Source organism: Neopelma chrysocephalum, unplaced genomic scaffold, assembly GCF_003984885.1.
Source record: "Neopelma chrysocephalum unplaced genomic scaffold, ASM398488v2 Primary Assembly neopelma1_71, whole genome shotgun sequence".
Taxonomy (NCBI): Eukaryota; Metazoa; Chordata; class Aves; order Passeriformes; family Pipridae; genus Neopelma; species Neopelma chrysocephalum.
In genome coordinates, this window is record NW_020897731.1 from 3,385,509 (window position 1) to 3,405,348 (window position 19,840).

The 19,840-nt window shown below is 37.2% G+C and overlaps 1 protein-coding gene across 7 annotated transcripts in view; it reads left to right on the top strand.

The window, feature by feature from the left end:
- The window catches only part of JAKMIP1 (janus kinase and microtubule interacting protein 1), a 162,408-nt gene that overhangs the window by 47,536 nt on the left and 95,032 nt on the right, over positions 1-19,840 (top strand). For 4 of the 7 annotated variants that reach the window (XM_027686781.1, XM_027686779.1, XM_027686780.1 and 1 more), the window contains one exon: positions 7,699-7,887. The exons of 1 other annotated variant lie outside the window; for it this stretch is intronic. The gene's annotated coding sequence lies outside the window, so the exon portion shown is untranslated. Of the gene's footprint in view, positions 1-7,698; positions 7,888-10,005; positions 10,168-13,694; positions 13,729-19,840 lie in introns of those variants that run through there. 2 more of the 7 variants (XM_027686784.1, XM_027686783.1) reach the window with 2 other exon arrangements.

Here is a 19,840-nt window from a genome sequence, read left to right on the forward strand (position 1 = left end):
AAGACCTATTCTAACTTTATTAGGTGTAAATCAGCCAGAACATCTCAAGAAGAAAAGATATGTAGTACTCATGGCATATAGAGGATATTAATGTGATAAGGATGATAGAAAGAAGTTATAAGGTGTTTGTCTCCAATGGGAAAAAGAGAGACAGTTCCTTCTCTTTAGAATGCGAAGATGGGAGGAGATGGGGCAGAGTGTGAATATAATATTGTATATTGAAAGAAACATATATCGAGTTGGGAGGTTTTGTGACAATAGTTTTAGGTTTTCCTTTATACATGTGAGGTGTGGCTTTGGTGCTGCTATTGAATTGAAGAACTGAATATACTGAAGAACCAAAAATGTTAAAGGCCTTTGCTCTTTCTGTGCATAGGAGTAACTGAAAGACGGCTTGTAGTGTTCAGTCTTAGGGACTGAAAAATCTATAGTAGATAAGTTGCACTTATTAACATATATTGATTGCCTATTTTAAGAAATACCATTGTCTCTTTGCTTCTCTAGTTACCCAAATACCTTTTAACTGGTAGGTACATTTTCCCTAATAGTTTTAAAATTATATATGTTGTGAAGTGTGCCATTATCAGACTCATGGTAAAGATATCTGAAGAATTCAGTTTGGTAAATAACTGGCCTGGAATTAACAGAGAACTAGAATTCAGCAGCCATCATTCTTGCATATTACTGCATCTCTACAGCACTCCCTTATAATGCTCTTGGTGAAGTGGCTGGAGAGGGATGTCATTTTATCACTGGGTAATTGTTCCATAATGGCAAGTACCTGAAGAGCATTTGTGTTGAATTTTTTTCTCCCATAACCCATTACTATGATTTTAATTGGAAGCAGCTCTTTGTTCATGTAAAACTAGCGTGAAGTCCTTTACTGAAAGATAGTGGTGTCTTTGTATTGAACAGTGCCTGTTTCAAGCTGTTACGCTTGTCATTGTTTAATTGAACTTCCTTACATTTCTAGGAGAAGGAAACTTTTACCGTCTCCTCCTGTGAATCTCTTTAACATGCTGTCTCTGAACTGAAAAATATCTCTTTTATAAATAGGTGGAATAATAGGCTAGCTGGATTCTGATACTTATTAAACGTTGTCTGTGTCAAAATCTGCAAGAGAGCACTGAGAAGCACAGAATTTACAGACGTACAAGCTTGTGTCATTTTTATTATCATAATGAAGTCTTCGTTGTGCACACAACAACTCTGCTTCATAGCTGCTGTGTAATTCTGAGAAAATGCGGATATTTGTAACTTTGCTGTTAGAACTGAAGCATTTACTAAGAACAGGCTACAAACCTAACATCAGTGAGGGTGCTCAGTTTGTACCTTCACAGAGCTAACTGATGCCTTAGGGTATGGAAGCGCGGTTTTCTGCCGATGCAGGGTTAACAATTGAGCTGCAGTTACACCAAGCAAATACGACTCGGCTGCCCCAAGTCCCTTTCACAATTTGTTGCTGAGTCACTGGGTGACCTTGTGTAAACCTCCTCCCTTGGCATGCTCTGACTGCAAAGGAGGAGCACTAGCAATGACCTGCGTAGTTATTCTTGGATAAGGAGTTCTGTGAAACTGCAGGTTGGAAGTAAATTGTTTATTTTGTGTCATGGTTTATTTGCCTTATGGTAGGTATCGTGTGTCAGTAATAAAAAGAAAGATGGGAGTATATGTAAGGGACAGAGAGGAGAGATCTGTGATAGAAGATTGATAACTGGTCTGTAGACAGGGTGTGGAATGACATTATCTTTGACTTTCTTGACTTTAGGGTATATTCTGGTTAACCCTCCAACACTGATTCAAGATTAAGAGGACTGTATTTTAGAAAGCCAAAAGAGTATTAAGAAAAGCCAGTGATGAAATTTAAAAATCAAATAAAATAACTTAATGTTACTTTTAATTTGACTAGATATGGCTTTTTGTCTGCATACATGTCTGTGCTTAGGAATGAACATCTTATAGAAACAGAGATATGGTGGACTGTCTCTGTAACGAGTCTTTGACATCTTCTCTGCCCCCTCTTTATGGATCCTGTTCAGAGAGAATATATTTTAGTTTCACAGATATTTTATCTATTTCAGGATCTGTCTTATAAAGGGAAGGACTGCCATAGAGCTTCAAGAAAAGTTTTGTGACAAGTTTGTCAAAACCTCTGAAAAATAAAACACATACCAGGAACTATTAGTGTTGTGATGTAGTGCAAATTTCTTACAAGTACATTAGGGAATTAAAGGACATAATTTCACATGGATAGCTTTCCCTTACCCAATTACTACTTCATCCCAGTCATCTTAATTATTGAGAAAGTTTTTGTATGACTTTATTGCACATAAGCACTATGTAACACAGAGAATTTAGATTTGCCTAGTTTTACACACAAAAGCAACTATGTCCTCCACTTTGCACACCAGAGTTGTCATGTAAAATATATTAAATACTGTAATTAACTTATTTTGAAAATGTGTTTTATGGTGTTAAATCCATTGTACAAGTAAGTAACACTCAAAGTCTTCTGAAACACACACTCAAGAATTCCTATTGCTTCCTCTTTCAGAAAAAAAGAGATAAAATAGGAAGATTTATCTTTGCATTGACAATCCAATTAAAACAGCAAGGTGGCAGGAATGATATCAATTCCTATGAAAGCACTGTTTCATGATGCACTGCCTACCAGCCATTCGTAGCCCTCCATCTGGGAATTGTGGCATAATAATCTACAGTAAGGCAAAAAGAACAGCTCAGAAACAAATTTGAATTGTTGACCTATTTTTGGTAATCCACCATTGCTGACAGAAGTTTAAATGATCCTAAAGAGTGACTTATTATGGGGATGCCAAAACAGAAAGCTGTAATACGGAGGAAAGTGAATGATTACTTTTATATCTGTCATTGTTTCCGGTATCCAAATACAAATTCTGTGTTTTGGCCACCAAAGAGTTATTTTGCAATAAAAAGAAGAAATCAGAAAAGTTTCTATATGGATTCCTGGTAGTCATCAAAAGAGTATTTGTAGGCAAGAACTTGCTGCTTATCCTGTCTTTGATTTCTGCTATATCAACTTCAAAGTTGATACTGAAAATAAGAAGTAACAAAAAGTTTCTGAAGTCATTCTACCCTCTCTAAGTTTGTTTGCTATGTAAAGGATGGAGATGGTGGTTATGCATTTTGCAAGGTATATGTTGCTGAGAATATGTAGAGTGGTCTATAAAGGTCATGCCACAGTATTTGCCTTTTTGACACAAGTCTTTGTGTTGAAAGGGGTTGACTCTGTGGCATGATCTGTACCATTTCTACCTCAGGCCATGATGTATTCACATTGAAGCCTCCATTTAGATTTTCTTTGCTTTCAGGGGATCCCTTTAAGTACCTCAGTTTTTTTCCCCCCAGTCTGCTTTTGGTGCAACCACTGCACAAGAGAGCACATTTCTGGTTGTAAAGGCAGAGATCAAATGGGTAAAGGAAAGAGCAAGTCGTGTATATTGGGCACAAATGTTTGTTGCTGACATGTTAAATCTCATTCATGAAGGGCTGTATCTGTGCTACAGTTATTTATGTGTAAATAAATTCTTTGTTCTACTGGGAATCCCAGGGAATCTGGTACCGAAGCAAATATCACAGTCTTCAAAATCAAAGACTGGAGGGAACAACGGGAAGACGCAGCCTTCTTGCATGTAATTTGTATGCCTGACAAATAGATCTCTTACTGCAAAGTAATAAATCAAATTAATATTATGGATATAAGGCTTCAGAGTGGAACACAAGGCACCGTAGTAAAATGTAATGGTTTTTTTTGAAAGAAGTATGCTTTTTTAATTCTTGAACATTAGGTGGTAAGAAGGAACCCCTTCCCTCCCTTCTCTGTTGATTAGAATAACTTCTGACAAAAAGACAGTGGTAATGCACACAGTCCTTTTACAAAGCATTTGCCAAGTGAAGTTCCTCGCAACTACTGCAGAGAATTCACAGATGTGTTCAGCACTGTTTTCCCAAAGAAATTGCCTTTTATTTGGGTCAGTCTTATCACTGTCTACCTTGTTTTATGCTTAGTCATTTTAAAACCAAAAAGCCTTGTTTCTAAAAGGTCTTCAAAATGTGGATCAACTGTGCAAGAATATAGGGAGGACTTCCAAAATATTCGGGGAAACTGCTTTGCTATTACCACATGCTAAGGATGGGCTTGCTGTTTATCTTATTTTTCCTGCTCTGAAGATTATGGTTAAGCCCAGCCTCTTCCTATTTGTGGTGTGGAGGTCAGGAGGACCTGTACCTCTCTTCTACAGAAGAAGGTGTTATTTTGAGATCTCCACCCCTTATAGTCCACAGACCCTGCATATATGGACTGTGTGCAACATTACCCCAATTGTCAGAGGAATTGTCCTCAGCTGTTCTACTATCCAAGAAGAAATCTAAAATATCTGTCCACCTTAGTAGTTATTTTTTAAACCTTCTGCAAGTAATACACTCAATGTTTAAGAGTTAAAATGGTCTAAGATGTCCCATGTGAACAGATATGACTGAAATCTCTGAACATCTGAGTGCTTTGCCTATTCTGGGAATCCTAAGGAAAGGCTGGAGGCTGGCATCAGCGTTTACTCTCTTACCTGTAAACTTACGTTGCTCTCAAGATATGATGCTGCCTGACATGATAGAGTAATGTGTGAGAAACAGAATTTTCACCAAAGATTCTGTATATTACAGTTTGTGATTAAAGAACCTGAACAAACAACCTTAAATCCTTTCCAGCCTTTCCTAACTATTTGGGAAGTGTTGACAAATGTTGCGAGCCATGGCCATGTAAACAGAAAAAACCCTTTCATTTTTATAACCCTGAACTTTTGTCTAGAGAGCTATTATATAATAAAGAACATAAGTGGATCAACTTTCTTTATTTAGCATGCACTGCCATAACTACAGGATATGAACATGTTGGTGACTTTATTGCGTTGAGTGAAATTAGTTATTTATCAAACATAGCTCATCTCTCAAATTATTTCTATACTAGTATTGGTTCTTTGAGGAGCTTTTGGTGTGCATGGTATATTTTGAGTTCGAATGAATTTCAGGAGCTGTAGTTTATGCTCTGTTTGTTTGTAGATTAACAGATCCATGTCCACAGTAATAGCTTCCCCTCTTTATCCTTCTCCTCCACCGTTAGAAATAGGTTTAGCTTAGCACTTACTAGAAGTGACAAATTAATTATCCAATTATTTTAAGTTATTTTTGTATTAACATATCTTTTAAGAAGCTACAGGAAGATTACTGAAGGATTATTGGGTTGTAAATTTCCAGTGGTTGCTGGTAATTCGTTGTGAATAGCACTCTAACAACTTGTAGTGACTGGCATAATTAAATGTTTCAAATTTGCTGTAGTTTTTGCAAGACTTATTGCCAATTAGTCTTCTTTTTTAATCTCACTGGTATGCTATGCTATTGAAACATCCACTTTCAAAAGTAAGTACTGTCACATCAATATATTTTTTAATATGCTATTATTACTGTAACTTATGCAGATTCTAGATCTATGTTTCATCCTTCCCTCGAAACTTTTGTAAACACTGTTCCTTTTATATAGTGAGGCCAATAATATTATTAAGATGTTTTTTATTTCCAAATTTACTAAAGAATTTAAGTACAAATATTAATCTTAATGATGAGCTTTCTAGAATCTAATAAGTTCCCCTTTAGAAGAATTGATATTGCAGAATGAATACATCTGCTAAAAGATAAGTGCATTTTTCAAGGTCGACAAATTGTCTGGATAACTTAGGAATTTGGAATTGTGGTTTTCTCTGTTTTTTTTCTTTTGAGACTTGTGGGTATGGGTCTGTTTTGTTGTCATCTTACTGCCCTGATTGCTGTCTTTACTTGTCTTTGACAAGAAAATTCTTGCTTTCTCTTGGGAATTTCTATATTACATGTTAATATGGGAAAACCTTCTCTTTCCCTTTTGTTCAAATGTATTCAGATTGCTAACTGAAAGCCAGAAGAAAGCAAAAAGATGTTGTTTGATGTGGAAAAACAATATTGGAATATTAAAGAACAGGGCAACTCGAAAAGGATGATGAAGATAGGATGAAGTGAGACATATCTGACGTAATTAAAAAATAGAGGTTCTTGGCCTCCATCTCTGCCTGAGGAGGTTTGTTACTATATAAATAAATTGAATTCCTCTTTCCAATGTTCTGTGCTACTTAAATATGCTGACTAAGCTGTTTCAGCACTTTGATCTTCTGCCATGATCTGGCCCCAGCTGTACTTTCATCCTCTTCAAAAGTATTCTCTCACAGCTGTGAATTTGGCCCTAAGGAAATGAGTGTGTAGATTTCCTTTCTTTCTCCATTAAACACTACCTAGATGGCTGTCTTTATTGAACAAATAAGCTGGTAAATAATTCCCTAAGGATTTATTTTTTAATCCACTAACAACAGAATCTACTTGGTAAACTTAAACAAACCCCTAGAGATAAGTGCAATATTTCCCAGCAAAGGAAATAGTTTAGGAGTTATGTTTTTGGGACTGGTGTCATTGGATGGAGTCCTGAGGTATTTTATGTGAAGTGCAGCTATTTGTGAAGACTTGAAAAGTGGACATGGTAGTGGACACATCCATCATGTTTCATTGCAGTTCAGACAGGGTATTTTGTCTGGCTTCCAGCTCTCTTGCCCGAAAGGCAGGAGTTTGACCTTTTCTGTGTCCTATCTGCCAGCCCTCTGCTTTGGAGATCCTGTATGGCCATGCCTGCTTAAATTGCTGAAATCTGTTTGCCTTGTTCAGTTCACTTGTCCTCAGTCTTTAATATAAAGGGTATACCATGAGAAGATTCATTACTGAGAAGACTTTACTTTCTTTTCTGTACTCCATAGCATAAATAAAAATGGTGTTAAAGGTGTTTAGAGACTCTAGGAAAACTGAGGTAGATGATACTCGTTAAGGAACTTGACTTTCTTTAAGCTTTCAGTCTGCTATTTTCCATAAAGATATCTCCATAATGATAATTTTATTTCTGTAAATAGATTTTTCCGTGCATGGGAAATATGAATCCAAACTAACATGTAGTGAACATCAGCAAAAGTTTGAATGCTTCTGTTGTTTCCTCTTGTGATAAAAATATGTTGAAATGTTATAAAGAAATGTGAAGTAAGACAATATTAAGGCTTTGTACCTCTCTTTCAATTGTTTGTTTTCAGAGAGGAAATTGTGATCATTGTCTTTGCTGTGCTGGAGAATAGAATTCAGGTTTTTGTAAATTCAGTCTTTACCTCTTTTCAAAGGACACATGATAACTTCCTTATGTTGATATATTTTTGGTACAAGATTTATGGCAATGGCCTGTCTGTATGTGACAATTTATAGATGGCCACCATGGTAGTTTAGGCCTGTAGTCCAAAACTCAGTAGCTTGTGTTGAAATGGAATACAAATTTAGTGTTAGCTAGGCTGAGTTAACAGTCTGGATTGACCTGGTCTAGTTGCCAAGTAGTTTAGCAGCTTCCATTATGCTTTCATTGAAGACCATCTAGCAAAGGCCACCAGTGCATATGTGTTTTAAAGGAAATAAGATGCCGCACTTGTAATTTCTGCAATATCTTATTCTGCTTCATTTTGTTACCCTGCGTAAATATTTTTCCGTTGCATTGCTACCATCAAAGCTGTCAATCAAATCTGATTTGTATTAAATCTCTTCTTTTTGGTTTAACAGATGATGTCACCAATATTGCTCAGGAATCCCCCCTTGATGATGAAGAAGAAAACGTGCCAACAGGAATAGGAGTTGCAGTTTGGAAAGAACAAACATATCTAGTGACTCAGCTACTGGTGCTGCTCAGTCTTCACCTCTTTGTGTTAAAATTGAACACAATTGCCTCAGAATCCTGTGGAAAAGAGAAAGGTACTGTGCCTTGCCAGCATATTGGGCGGGTAGGAAGAGAACAAATCTGCAATACAGATAAAATGTTATCAATTTATTAGAGACAATATAATTTGAAACTTCAAGTTTGAAGTTCTTTTTTGTACTGAGAAAGACTTTAAACCCAACCAGATTTTGTAGGCAGTAAAATAAACTGAATCTCTATGAAACTTTTGTCTTTGCTTGAGGTGCTTTGGTTCTCTTTACATAGAGGCTTCCTGGATTCACTGAATAGATTTCTTGATATTATGAACATTTTCTTACTTGTGATTTTTTTAAAATAAATTTTTTAAGTAATTTCCTCATCAGCACCACTACCCATGGCATCTAAAGGGTGCGTACAGAAGGGTGATTAGTGTCTTATGTTTGTCAAATGCTTGCTAACTTGATCACTGTTTTACTTCAGCTATATCTGTCACCATTATAAAGAAGAAAGGCTTTAATTGCTTTGGTCTCAGTCAGATGCTAAGCTCCTTTGACAGACCTTCCCAACTTCCTATTGACTTATATGTATTTATAATATGCATATGTCTGGGTATTCAGCAGGCAGCTATATATGCCGTGCATAAAACCCATTACAATATTTTGTTTGCTTCAAGGATCATCTACTATATGGGGAAAATTATCCAATTCTTCCTATTAGAGAAGTATGGTAAGGATGACAGTTTAATGCGGTGACTAATTTGGGGGTTTTTCATCTTGTGGTAGTCCTGCAGTGGAACTGCAGTGATGATAGAGTTATTAGAATTAGAAATATTAGGAAATAAGCAACCCCCACTCTCTATAACTTGTTTCTGCAGCAAAATGCTGCAGTGAGTCCCTCGAAATGATATTTTTATCTAGAAAGATATCTAGAATATAGTTTGCCAGAAAACTGTAATGCAAAAAGAATGAGAAACTTCAGTCATAGATGTATCTAAAAAATTATCTCCATATCTAAGTAATAATATCAGAAAGTAGATGATGCTGATTTTGAAAAGAATTAAAATGCTGAGCTCTAAACCCAGCTGATGAATATTATAACTTGGCTTTCTGCGAAGGTGAATGCATTTTGATTTTTAAATTTCAAAGGAATACCATTTAAAAGTTATTTTCCTCCTGTTGTCCTTTAGACTGTTTCCTCCTGTTTATTCCTGTACATCCAAACAGTTGAACATAGATTAAAAAAAATGATTTAGACATTTTATTTAGCTGTCTCTGCTTGATGAAAGTGAAAAATTCCAAACATAGAGAGTCTTCAACAGCTAATGTATTTTGTAAAATGATTTTTTCTTATGCAAATTACCTATAAGGAGGCTTCCTAGTACTTGGAACTAGCTTATGTAGTGGGTTTTCATACTCTGGATTGCTTAGGCACATTTGCTCAATGCTACAGAAAAAACCCCCTACATATCTGGCCCCTATTTGTCTTATTTGATTAGTCGTATTTCTTGCATGTCAATGTCTTTTTCTTTGGTTAGACTATTTCTGATCTCTCTAACCTGTCTTCTCAGAATGGTGGTGTTCTCCCAAGCATTCATGCAGGAATGGTGCTGCTACATCATGCAGCTGTGTGCTGGCACTTTGCTTCAGAGAATGACTGGCTGCTTCTGTGAAAATTTAGTATTGCTGTAGCATGCCCAGTCCTAAAATAGGGCCAGGCACATTTTTTTAAATGGTTCTTTCTTTCTTTTGCTGACTGATCATGAAATCTACCAAAAATTGGTATTTTCCCCCTTTCTTTGCATTGACAGACATCAAAATGAGAAAAACTTAGTATTATTCTCGTTTCCATTTTTTCTTAACATCCTTTGAACAATCCATCTGTGCTGACTAATCCTCTGTACAAATATTACTTATGTTCACTGCCACATTATTACAGATCCATTATTCTCCAAACACAGAAAACAAGTACTATAACATGTTTATGTCTGAAAAGTTTTTCTCACTTGCAAATATAAGAAGGTAAAACATTTGGGTAGCTGATAGCTGTACAGCTGCTGGCAGAGTTCCCACACATGTTTTGCCATTAGATAAGCCTGTGGCTGGTAATGGTCATGTTGAGATAAGATAGGTGTCATTTCACTTAGTCATCTAAAACTAATCCTTTATGTATTGAGCGTTTCCAAGAGGTCTTAAAAAGAAAAGTAAGCAAACTTTTCTGACAACTTGGTAAGGTCTCTCAAATATACAAAACTTGCATCCAGTATTAAGCATAATGGATCTTCAGTCTTTTATGAAGCTCCTTGTATATTCATAAATGAGTATGAATGGAAAAAGAAGGTATGAACCATGAGAAAACTACAGCCTCTGTGGTGTACATTCAGTAAATAGTGGTGAGAGGCCACAAAGTTGACAGTTCTGACAATTCCTCAGGATATATCATTTTTGGTATATTTTTCTTGATAAATAGGGTCTCTCATGGTTATGGTTGTCTTTCTAGCTTTTTTGTTTGCTCTTCAATTAATTTTTAACATCAATAGTTTTGAATGTGTTATGTATATTAAATACCTTTGATGGTGTGATTTGATTACTGCAATATATGTGTGTGTGGGGAAAGGCCTGTTTTATGCATAGCATTGTGTAAATGTTGATTTCCAGGAGAATAATTTTGAAGGATACTAAATTAGCTCAACACCTGCAACTTACCCTTTCTGAAGGAAACCCGTCACGTGCACATACGCTCATACTACATTTATACTTACATATGTTCAGTATGAGGATCTTTGTATTACAAGTAGTCTTATGCAAAACCATATTTTAAAATGTACCATTATGTGTTGCCATATCATAATGAGCTTGGACAATAACAATCAATTTCATGTTCTTGCTCAGTAACTCAGTGCTGCAGTTCTGCAATCAAGTACTCTAGGGTGGCATAATGTGTTATTTTGAGGAAACTTCTTTCTATCAGACTTTTGTTTAATCTTTGTCTGCCTTGTGTGATCTTTTTTACATACCTTATATTTTACTTAAAATTTGGAGTCAGTGTGCCTGAAAAATATTACGTGCTAAAACAGTTCCATTTCCCAGCTGAGTTCACTTTTTATTTAGTATGGACTGTGATCTGTGTTTGTGTCAGAAAATAAACTTTAACACAAACCAGAAAGTCTACCTAAAATTCGTTTGAAAAGTAGTAGAATCACATTTATTAACATTTTCTTTTTGAAAAATGTATTAGTAGCTTTCGTATGTGTTGGTTATAGCAGTAAACAGAAATGAGATCAGCAAAATATGGAGAGGAATGAATGTCTCATAGGACCATACATGTGAGTTTAGAAACTGAGCTGAATAAAACAGAGCATCAGCTTAGCAATGCTAGTCAGCAAATACAACTCACCACAAGGAAGGTAAAAAACCCGTTCCAGTGAATACACTCTTTTGGGTCTGAATGGGGTGGAGTAGCATAAATTTAATTCATGACTGCAGAATTGACCAACTGAGTTCTGATTTGTGCTGAAAAATTGCTTGCTCATCAGAGATATTAATGTGAAGATACAGTATTAGTGTAGGATACTAGATGGTAGCATTTTCCAGGTATTCTCCTAGGTTCTGTCTTACTTTCTGAGAGTATTTTGGTCTTGAAGAATAAGTTTTGTCAGCTGCGAAGTCTGAAACCTATTTCACTGATTGAATCTTTTTGATCCTCTTTATTTGAATTATTTTTAGATGTTGAGACTCTGGTTTGAGATTGTATCCAAATGAAAGAAAGATACATTAAGCATTTAATAGAAAGAACAGCACATTATTAAAACTAGAAGTTCTACTGGATATTGAAATTTATCACATGTTTATCATTAGGACAATCAAGGGACCAAGCCCAGCCAGCACGAGTTCATGAAAGGCAGGTCCTGCTTGACCAACCTGATCTCCTTCTAAGACAGGGTGACCACTTAGTGGATGAGGATAAGGCTGTGGATGTCTCTACCTGGACTTCAGTAAAGTATTGGACACCATTTCCCACAGCATTCTCCTGAAGAAACTGTCTGCTTATGGTTTGGACAGGTGCACTGTTTGCTGGGCAAAAAACCGTCAGATGTCCAGGCCCAGAGGGTGGTGGAGAATGGAGTTAAATCCAGCTGGTGGCTGGTCACCAGTGGTGTCCCCCAGGGCTCAGTACTGGGGGGTTAGTATTCTGTTTAGTATCTCTGTCAATGACCTGGATGTGGGGACCCTCTGTCAGTTCACAGATAACACTAAGCTGTGTGAGAGTCTTGATCTGCTGGAGGGCAGGAAGGCTCTGCAGAGGGATCTGGACAGGCTGGGTTGATGGGCCAAGGCCAAGTTTTTGAGGCTCAACAAGACAAAGTAGTGGGACTTGCCCTTTGGTCACAACGTCTCTGTGCAGCACTACAAGCTTGGGGGTGAGAGGCTGGAAAATGACCCAGGGGAAAAGGACCTGGGAGTGCTGGTTGACAGTGGCTGAACATGAACCAGCAGAGTGCCCAGGTGGCCAAGAAGGCCAATGCCATCCTGGCTTGTATCAGAAGCAGTGTGGTCAGGAGGACCAGGGCAGTGATTGTCCCCCTGTACTCGGCACTGAGTACTGAGCACTGAGCACTTGAGTACTGCATTCATTCAGCTTTGAACCCCTCACTGCAACAAAGGCATTGAGATGCTGGAGCAAGTCCAGGGAAGGCCAACAAAGCTTCAGAAAGCTCTGGAGCACAAGTTTTATGTGGAGTGGCTGAGGGAGCTGGGGGTGTTTAGATTGGAGATCAGTGAGGTACTCTCCACAACTACCTGAAAGGAGATTGTAGTGAGGTGGGAGTTTGTCTCTTCTTCCACATGACAAGTGACAGGACCAGAGAAAATGGCCTCAAGTTGCACTAGGGGAGTTATAAATTGGATATTAGGAAATATTTCTTCGTTGAAAGGGTTCAGGCATTGAAACAGGCTGCTCAAGGAAGTGGTGGAATCACCGTTTCTAGGAATGTTCAAAAAAAATGTGGATGTGGCACTTGGGGACATGGCTTAGTGGTAATCATGGCAATCTTGGGTTAATGGTTGGACTTAAAAGTCTTGTTTAATTTTAGCAATTACATGATTATATGATTGCAGTGCCTTGCCTTGAGACCAGTAGTGGTTTATGATCCAGGATGAATTCTCTCTATTTACATCTCAGAAAAGGGGGATAAGAGGAGCTGACAACTAAAGTTTGTTAAAGAGTGTGACAGATTAGTGAGTCTGAGAGGGATTCCTATGTAGACACAATGACGGGGTTTGGTCCTTCCTCTAAAGTCAGGACCATCAGGGATGTAAATCTGTGTACGGTCCTGAAGATGACCAGGATGGAAAATGTTGAGGAGTGGAGGGGATAAGAGATAATTAAATTATTTGCATAGTAAAAGAGTTTAGATTTGTTTAGTTGACAACCCCTGAACAGTGTGCTGTGCAGGCTTGATAAGCACCTTTGCACAACAACGCTGTTAACCTGTGCACTACTTGCTATGAAAAACCGGAGTAAAAGTTTGGGTGGGGAATTCTGGTTGCCTTATGTGAAATTTAACTTTAAATTAAGTAATGCAAAGGGGAACCAGGTGAGAGAATATGCGGTGATGTAAATGACAAGTCTCCGATCTGTGGCAGAGGCATTTCTATTGCTTCATTGAGGAGCTTGCATTTCTGTGTGGAGGAAATACTGTATTGCCTTCTGGTTGTTCCAGACAAGAGGTGGAAAGGGATGCAAAAGGATTAAAGTACTTTAGTTTGCTTCTGAGAGTTAACCTGATATTGTTTTGCCTTTGGGATCAGTTGCACTTTATTCCATCTGTTCAACTGTGGTAGTTTAATATTTCTGTGCTTTTCAGGAAACTGTGGAAAGCTGACTCCCATCTTTCTCAAGTAAAACAACTTGTGTTAAACTGCTTGCAAGAGTGCAGTTGTAACAATTTCCTGCACAAGCATAATTTTATATTTCCCCTGCCTTACATTTAGTGATGTAAGAAGATTATGAATGTCTGGGTTTTTTTTCAAGTTAATAAAAGTCAATGGGAGGGTGGAGCAGGGAAAAGGATGGTGGAAAGTATTTTCCAGGTATGCTGGATGTTATTACAACCCAAGGAAAAAAAAGAGATTTTGTAGTAGAAGGGAGGGGGAGAGTATTTGGGCATTTCAATTAACTTGCAGCAACCAATGCAATATTTAAAAGTGCACAGTGAAAGGAAACACATAACCTAGCTATTTACTGGTAAAGATCTGCATATCTCAAAGGAAACATATAGTAATTTCCTATCCTTAATTCCTTGCAAAATTTGGGAAGTGTTAGTGAAGATCTTTGTAACTTGATGTTTCTAGATTTCTACTGCTAAAAAAATAATAAGTAGTATATGTTTGTAGAATAGCCATTTGAATTTATATTCTTGGAGAGGGGAATGAACATGTTTACACTTAAGAGCTCCCAGTTTTCACATTGTTCTTTGAAACAGGCAGCATTTCAATATTTCCCCTTTCTGGTACAAGGGCGGTGTATGCAGGTAACAACTAAGTCTTGATTTACATGTAACTTTAAGCTTTCATCTCACCCTTACACTTTTCTTCTTCCATTTCTGTTATACACTCCTCTTTCTTTCCTTTCTTCTATATTTGAGAACTGGTGGTTGTGGGGAAAGAGCAGACAAAGAGAGGATAGGACTCTCACTTAAGTTAGTGATAACAAGTGGGCTGCATCACTGAGAAGATCAGTTCTCTTTCTTCCTCTATTAGAGCCTTCTTAAGCAGACTCCATTCTTCCCTGCTTTGGAAACAAATAGTTAAAATTTTGGTAGTATAGCTTTGTTATGTCAGTCAATGTCATGTTATGTAAGAGGTGAAAAACTGCAGTGTTAGTGCCATACCTTAAAGCAGAATCTTATTCACAGTTTCATCTAAAGTTTAGGGAGATGGTGTGTGATGTAGAAAGAATAGTTCTTTTGGCAATACCTATTTCCATATTTTTCCACTGAGTCTTCATTCAGACTAAGTGTGCCTGTAAAGTCACTGCCAGTACCCTAGCTTTTGAGGCTTCCCTCTGCCACCTCTTTTAGGGGATGAAGTGGGAAGAGGAACAGAACTAAACACTAAGATCAATTCATAGCAGAAATTACATGAATATGAACATATTTTTATACAATTGGGTGCAAAGTTAGGATTGCTACTGTGTCCAATTTACATGATAATGCAACTTGAATAACGATTTTTGTCCATGGTCAGAGATGATTTACAGAACCATTTAGACCTTGCAGAGAACAGCCTTCTTTGCAGGCACCATGGGAAGAAGGAGGTTGTGTTCATAAGCAACGAAGCACAAATATCTTTCATTCAAGCACTGGGACTTCTGTAAGCTTTAGGTGACATGTCTTGGCCTCACCTTGTGTAAAACACTGTACCATCTTCATGGTCTGCTCTCTGAAGCAGTATAGTGAAATGAAATCTTGATTTCTTAATGAAGGAAAAGATATTATATAGGTGAAGAGTGATAAGGATGCTTTCTTGAGGCTGAACAATAAGCTACTTTTTAATTCCCCTAAATGTCCAAAACAGCCTGACTATGACAACATTCAGCAATTTAGGATGCACTGCTAGCGGTACTGTGCCCTCATAAATTGCATAATCCCCTTAAATTGCATGTGCAACGTGCATACTAGAGAGCTCCAAGTTGCACATGCAAGTAATTTCTGTTCTGTCCAACACTCTTTCAAATTCAGGAAGCTTTATTTCTGTATATATATCCATGTATATATATATGTATGTTTTTGTGAGTGGATTAATTTAATTTCTTTACTTCAAAATACTTTTGGACAGTCTAATCTGGACAGCAGGCAATCTCACAGTCTATGGTGGTGTGTCACAGGATAATTCTGGGGGTTTATATTTATATCTAATTGCCTGTTTCTCTCTATTTAAGCTGAACTATGACTGAATGTGTCATTGTTTTTTAACATTCTGAGGGATGCTATCCTTAAAATTATGATGTTGATACATGTATCAACATATCATAAATATATTTTCTGCAAGTCTTCATGGCCACCACATTCAACTCTAAGCATCATCAGAAAGCACATTTCCTACTTCTGGTGGCCAATTTGCCAACACTATTGCCAACAAGTCTGGAATGGTTTGAATCAAATTTGCTGGCAGTTATCAGAAGGGTATTTTATTGGTAGTCTTCTCACGGTAGTGAAGCATTTTCTGTTTGTGAATATGGGAAGATTGTTACACAAAGGAAGCCTTTAGATCACAGTTTCTTTTCTGTGCTTTTCTTATGCTTTGTCATGCTTGTCTCTGTCCTGTTTAACCAGGGAGAGCAACGAAAGTTTGTCTCCAGGCTCTTGCTGTGTTAGTATCTAGCTGTGCTTTTTACTGCCTGTCATTTTAAGCTTCTGCACTGCTCCCTTTCAGAATTTAGAATTGAGAGAGCAAAGAGGCTACTGTCTGGCTGAAATACCCAGTTTAAATATTTTATTCCAGGTGATGAAGTTCTATCAGCCAGAGTGAATTAAACTCTTCAGTGCAATGAACATTCACTCAAATTACAGCCCTTGAAATACCAGTGTTAGCTGGCTGATTATCAGAGCACTGTTGTGAGAAAGTTAACAGATCTTCTGAGGGATTTGCAGCTTTGTGGAACCCTAAATTTGGTGATTCCTGACAAAAGCAGTTGCAAACTCTTTCTAGTTCTCATAAGCTTAATTTCTCATAGCCAAAATCCATCAAGCCTTAGCCCATGTATTGCCCATAAACTAGTGATAATATAATTATTGTTATCATCCAGCTAGATTTGAAACTAGATTTGAATGTGGGGTGTCTTACTTTAGGAACATTGAAGTTGAGCAGAAGTCCTTGATACAGTAATCAAACATAAGGTTGAGGTCCTAAATTCCTAAACACAGGTAGATACTTTTTGGGGATTCTGTGACTCTTCAAAATTTAAGCAACAGCACTGCCAGTTCAGGAATTAAGGAACTTGGCTTTAAAAGTGGAGCACAATGGGAATTTTGGAAAAAATAAAGCATGTTCTTTTACCAGTCTTCCTGTATTACTGGAATAGGCTGATATCTTCATTTTGGCTAAGAGTTCTGATTTTAATGAGATGTGTCGAAGTTGAGCCACCCCTTGGTAGGTGAAGAAGTTTTGTCATTACCCTGCTCAGCATTAAAACTTCCTTTATGGTGCTGACTGATGTGTTCATGCTGCTCTGCACACAGCTGTGTGATTCTTCTGTGCTGGAGCAGCAAGGTGGGAATGTGAGTGGTCTGGCAGAGTGTGAGGTAGCTTGCAGGTTTAATGAAGGTAGAGAATAGCACATAATAATTATTGAAATCAGAGATAGTGCAATGAAATCATGCCGCCTCTATTTGCCTCACTGCTCAGTTGGTAACTAATATCACATCCAGATACACCTTTTCTCATCCTTTCACCTACCTGACCTCTTAAGTCTATCCTATTGATTTACAAAATAATAAATATTCAAGATGGAATAAAGTGTTAGACAAGCCCAAGTTTTCTCTCATTGAATTCCACCTCTCTCTTGAGTCATCAGATTGGGAACCTGAACCTCTCCCCACAAGCCTGTCAGTTGTCTTGCACATTTTCTACACAGCTGTCCTCCCTGAATTTTTCATTTTTCTAGTTTCAGGTTTCAACTATTCTTGCCCTTTACAATAGAAATAATAATAATGATAATGATGGGTTTAAAAAAACATCCAAAGGAAGCTTCCTGCAAAAATCAGGTGAATAGCTAAACAAAGATGGTCCAGTATAATTCAAAATCCTAAATTTGGCATCATAATTAATCTGTGGGTTGCCAGTGACGGTCAATAAAGATATTAGAATCTGTCTCTCTAGTTGCCATTTATCTAGGTCTAATTTAGAAATGCTAAAACTCCACATTTTTGTTCTTAAGTATTATGCTTTAAATGGAGTGCTGCTCCTCAGTGAAAGCCCAGGGATCTCCCTGCATCACATCCAGGGCACAATCAGAAGAGCTGGAGGCTGGGCATACATTGTGCTGGACAGCAGGCATCTTGTCAGGTGTCCTGCCTGTGCTCGAAAGAAAGGAATTGGCACAAAGATCAGAGGAACAGCTCTGCCCAGAGCTACCTCTCTGGAGTTGCAGTGAACTCAACACCCTAAAGCTCTCTTGCTGTGTAACAGAGCCGAGTTTTGAAGGTTGTGGAGGGAGGACATTGTTTTATCATTTTTAGTTACATTTGAACTTTGCCTTTTTGTGCTAATGTCTTTTTAATATTATATATGTCACAGGACTGCTGTTTGTAGCATTTTGTCTTTTAATATGGTTAGTGGAGCGATTTTAATGATTTAATGAATCCTCAAAACAGTTCTGTAAGTGAAATTGGGTAAATATTCATAAAGAATGTATAGTCATTGAAGACAATGAATATTTTTATTTACTTTAAAGTCAGGGCATCAAGCTCATAAATTTTTTGAGAAGTGATCCAGGTTAAGTTTTCAGTAACTACTAGTGTATTGAAGTGTTGTATAGTGCAGAATGGAGGTGCAGGATTCCTTGCCTTCCTCCTGGCTTGTCCTCTTCAGCTTAGACATTCCCTTTTACTTGTGAAAATTCCTTGTAAATGAAGAACTAGATTTGTTTGGGATTTTTTTGTAGGATGCTTATGTCTTCCACTAGAATGAAGCCATTAATGTACTGGATGCTATCCAGTGATACGCAGGAGTACCAATCAAAAACAATAATTCAGTGTTACGTGGTTGTTAGTAGTAGGTACAAATATAATTGAGTGTGTGCATAGGGTCTAAATGAGTTTGATATCAGCAGGATTGCGTTACTGTGAGCTCTTTTGGGAAAAAAAAACAATGCAAAAATGCTTAGAGTTTCTTAGTGATTGCTTTCCATATAGTATGGCCCTATAGGTGTATTGTTATTGATGCAAAAATGACTCAGGACTGTAGGCTGTGAATCTGCAAAAAGGAATGGGGAGCAGTCAGTTAACAGTAAAGATGTTTTTGGTTTTATCTGCCAAAAAATCACAAGTGATACTTACAGAAGTGTTTCACAGTAAGGAAACTCTGTATTTCCCTAAGTGGGATAGGATTTAAAATAACCTTCAAAGGTTCTACTGTTACAGAAATAGATCTATCTCTGTAGGTAGCTAACAAATGGGTATTTAAAATGTGACTAGTCTACAATATACTTAGAAAATTATTCTTATAATTTGTATTCACATTTTTTTGACTGGGAAGAGTATTATTTTACAATCCTGTAGAGGTGCTTTTGCTTTTATCAATTCAGTCATGTTTTATTACATAGAACTGAGAATTGAAGCAGTAAATGTAGGTCATCTGAACCTTGTGAGATATGTGCCTTGGGCATCGGCAGCTCTGAATGGTGTCTTTCCCATAGAGTCACCGCTTGATTATCACTGTTTTTTTAAACTATAACAGTTTATATTTTACTATATAGTGAACTGGCAGTCACTTCTGAAGTTAACATTGTACCTGTGTCCACTGCATTTACTATTGTCAGGTTCTAGGATTATAAAATCTATTTTAAATTTCTTGAATATTCAGAGTTGTGCTATACTAAGAACACACTTAAATCTCATATTCACAAGCAAAGCAAGAGTTATGGGTAGCCTATAGTATGCTCTGCAGTATTATAAGAGAAAGGTTGAAGTAGAATGGAAAAAACACTCTTTATGTGGAAGTGAAGTGTCTAGATGAAAAAGCTTTTTATTTCTCTCCAGTACCTGAGTTATGGCTTGGTGTTTCAGCTGAGATGACTCATTCACAACTTCACCTTCCAAAAATTATGTTGCAACTGAATAATGTTGTTCAGATCTGAATTAAGACTGGAATGCTGAATTTTGGTTGACATAATTTAGTAAATTTTTCTTCTTATCATGTTATCTTATCCATATTTATTACTTGATTTTATAGGTGTACTTTTCCTGTCGATTACTGTTTGTTACTGAAAGACTCACTCTCTAAAGATATA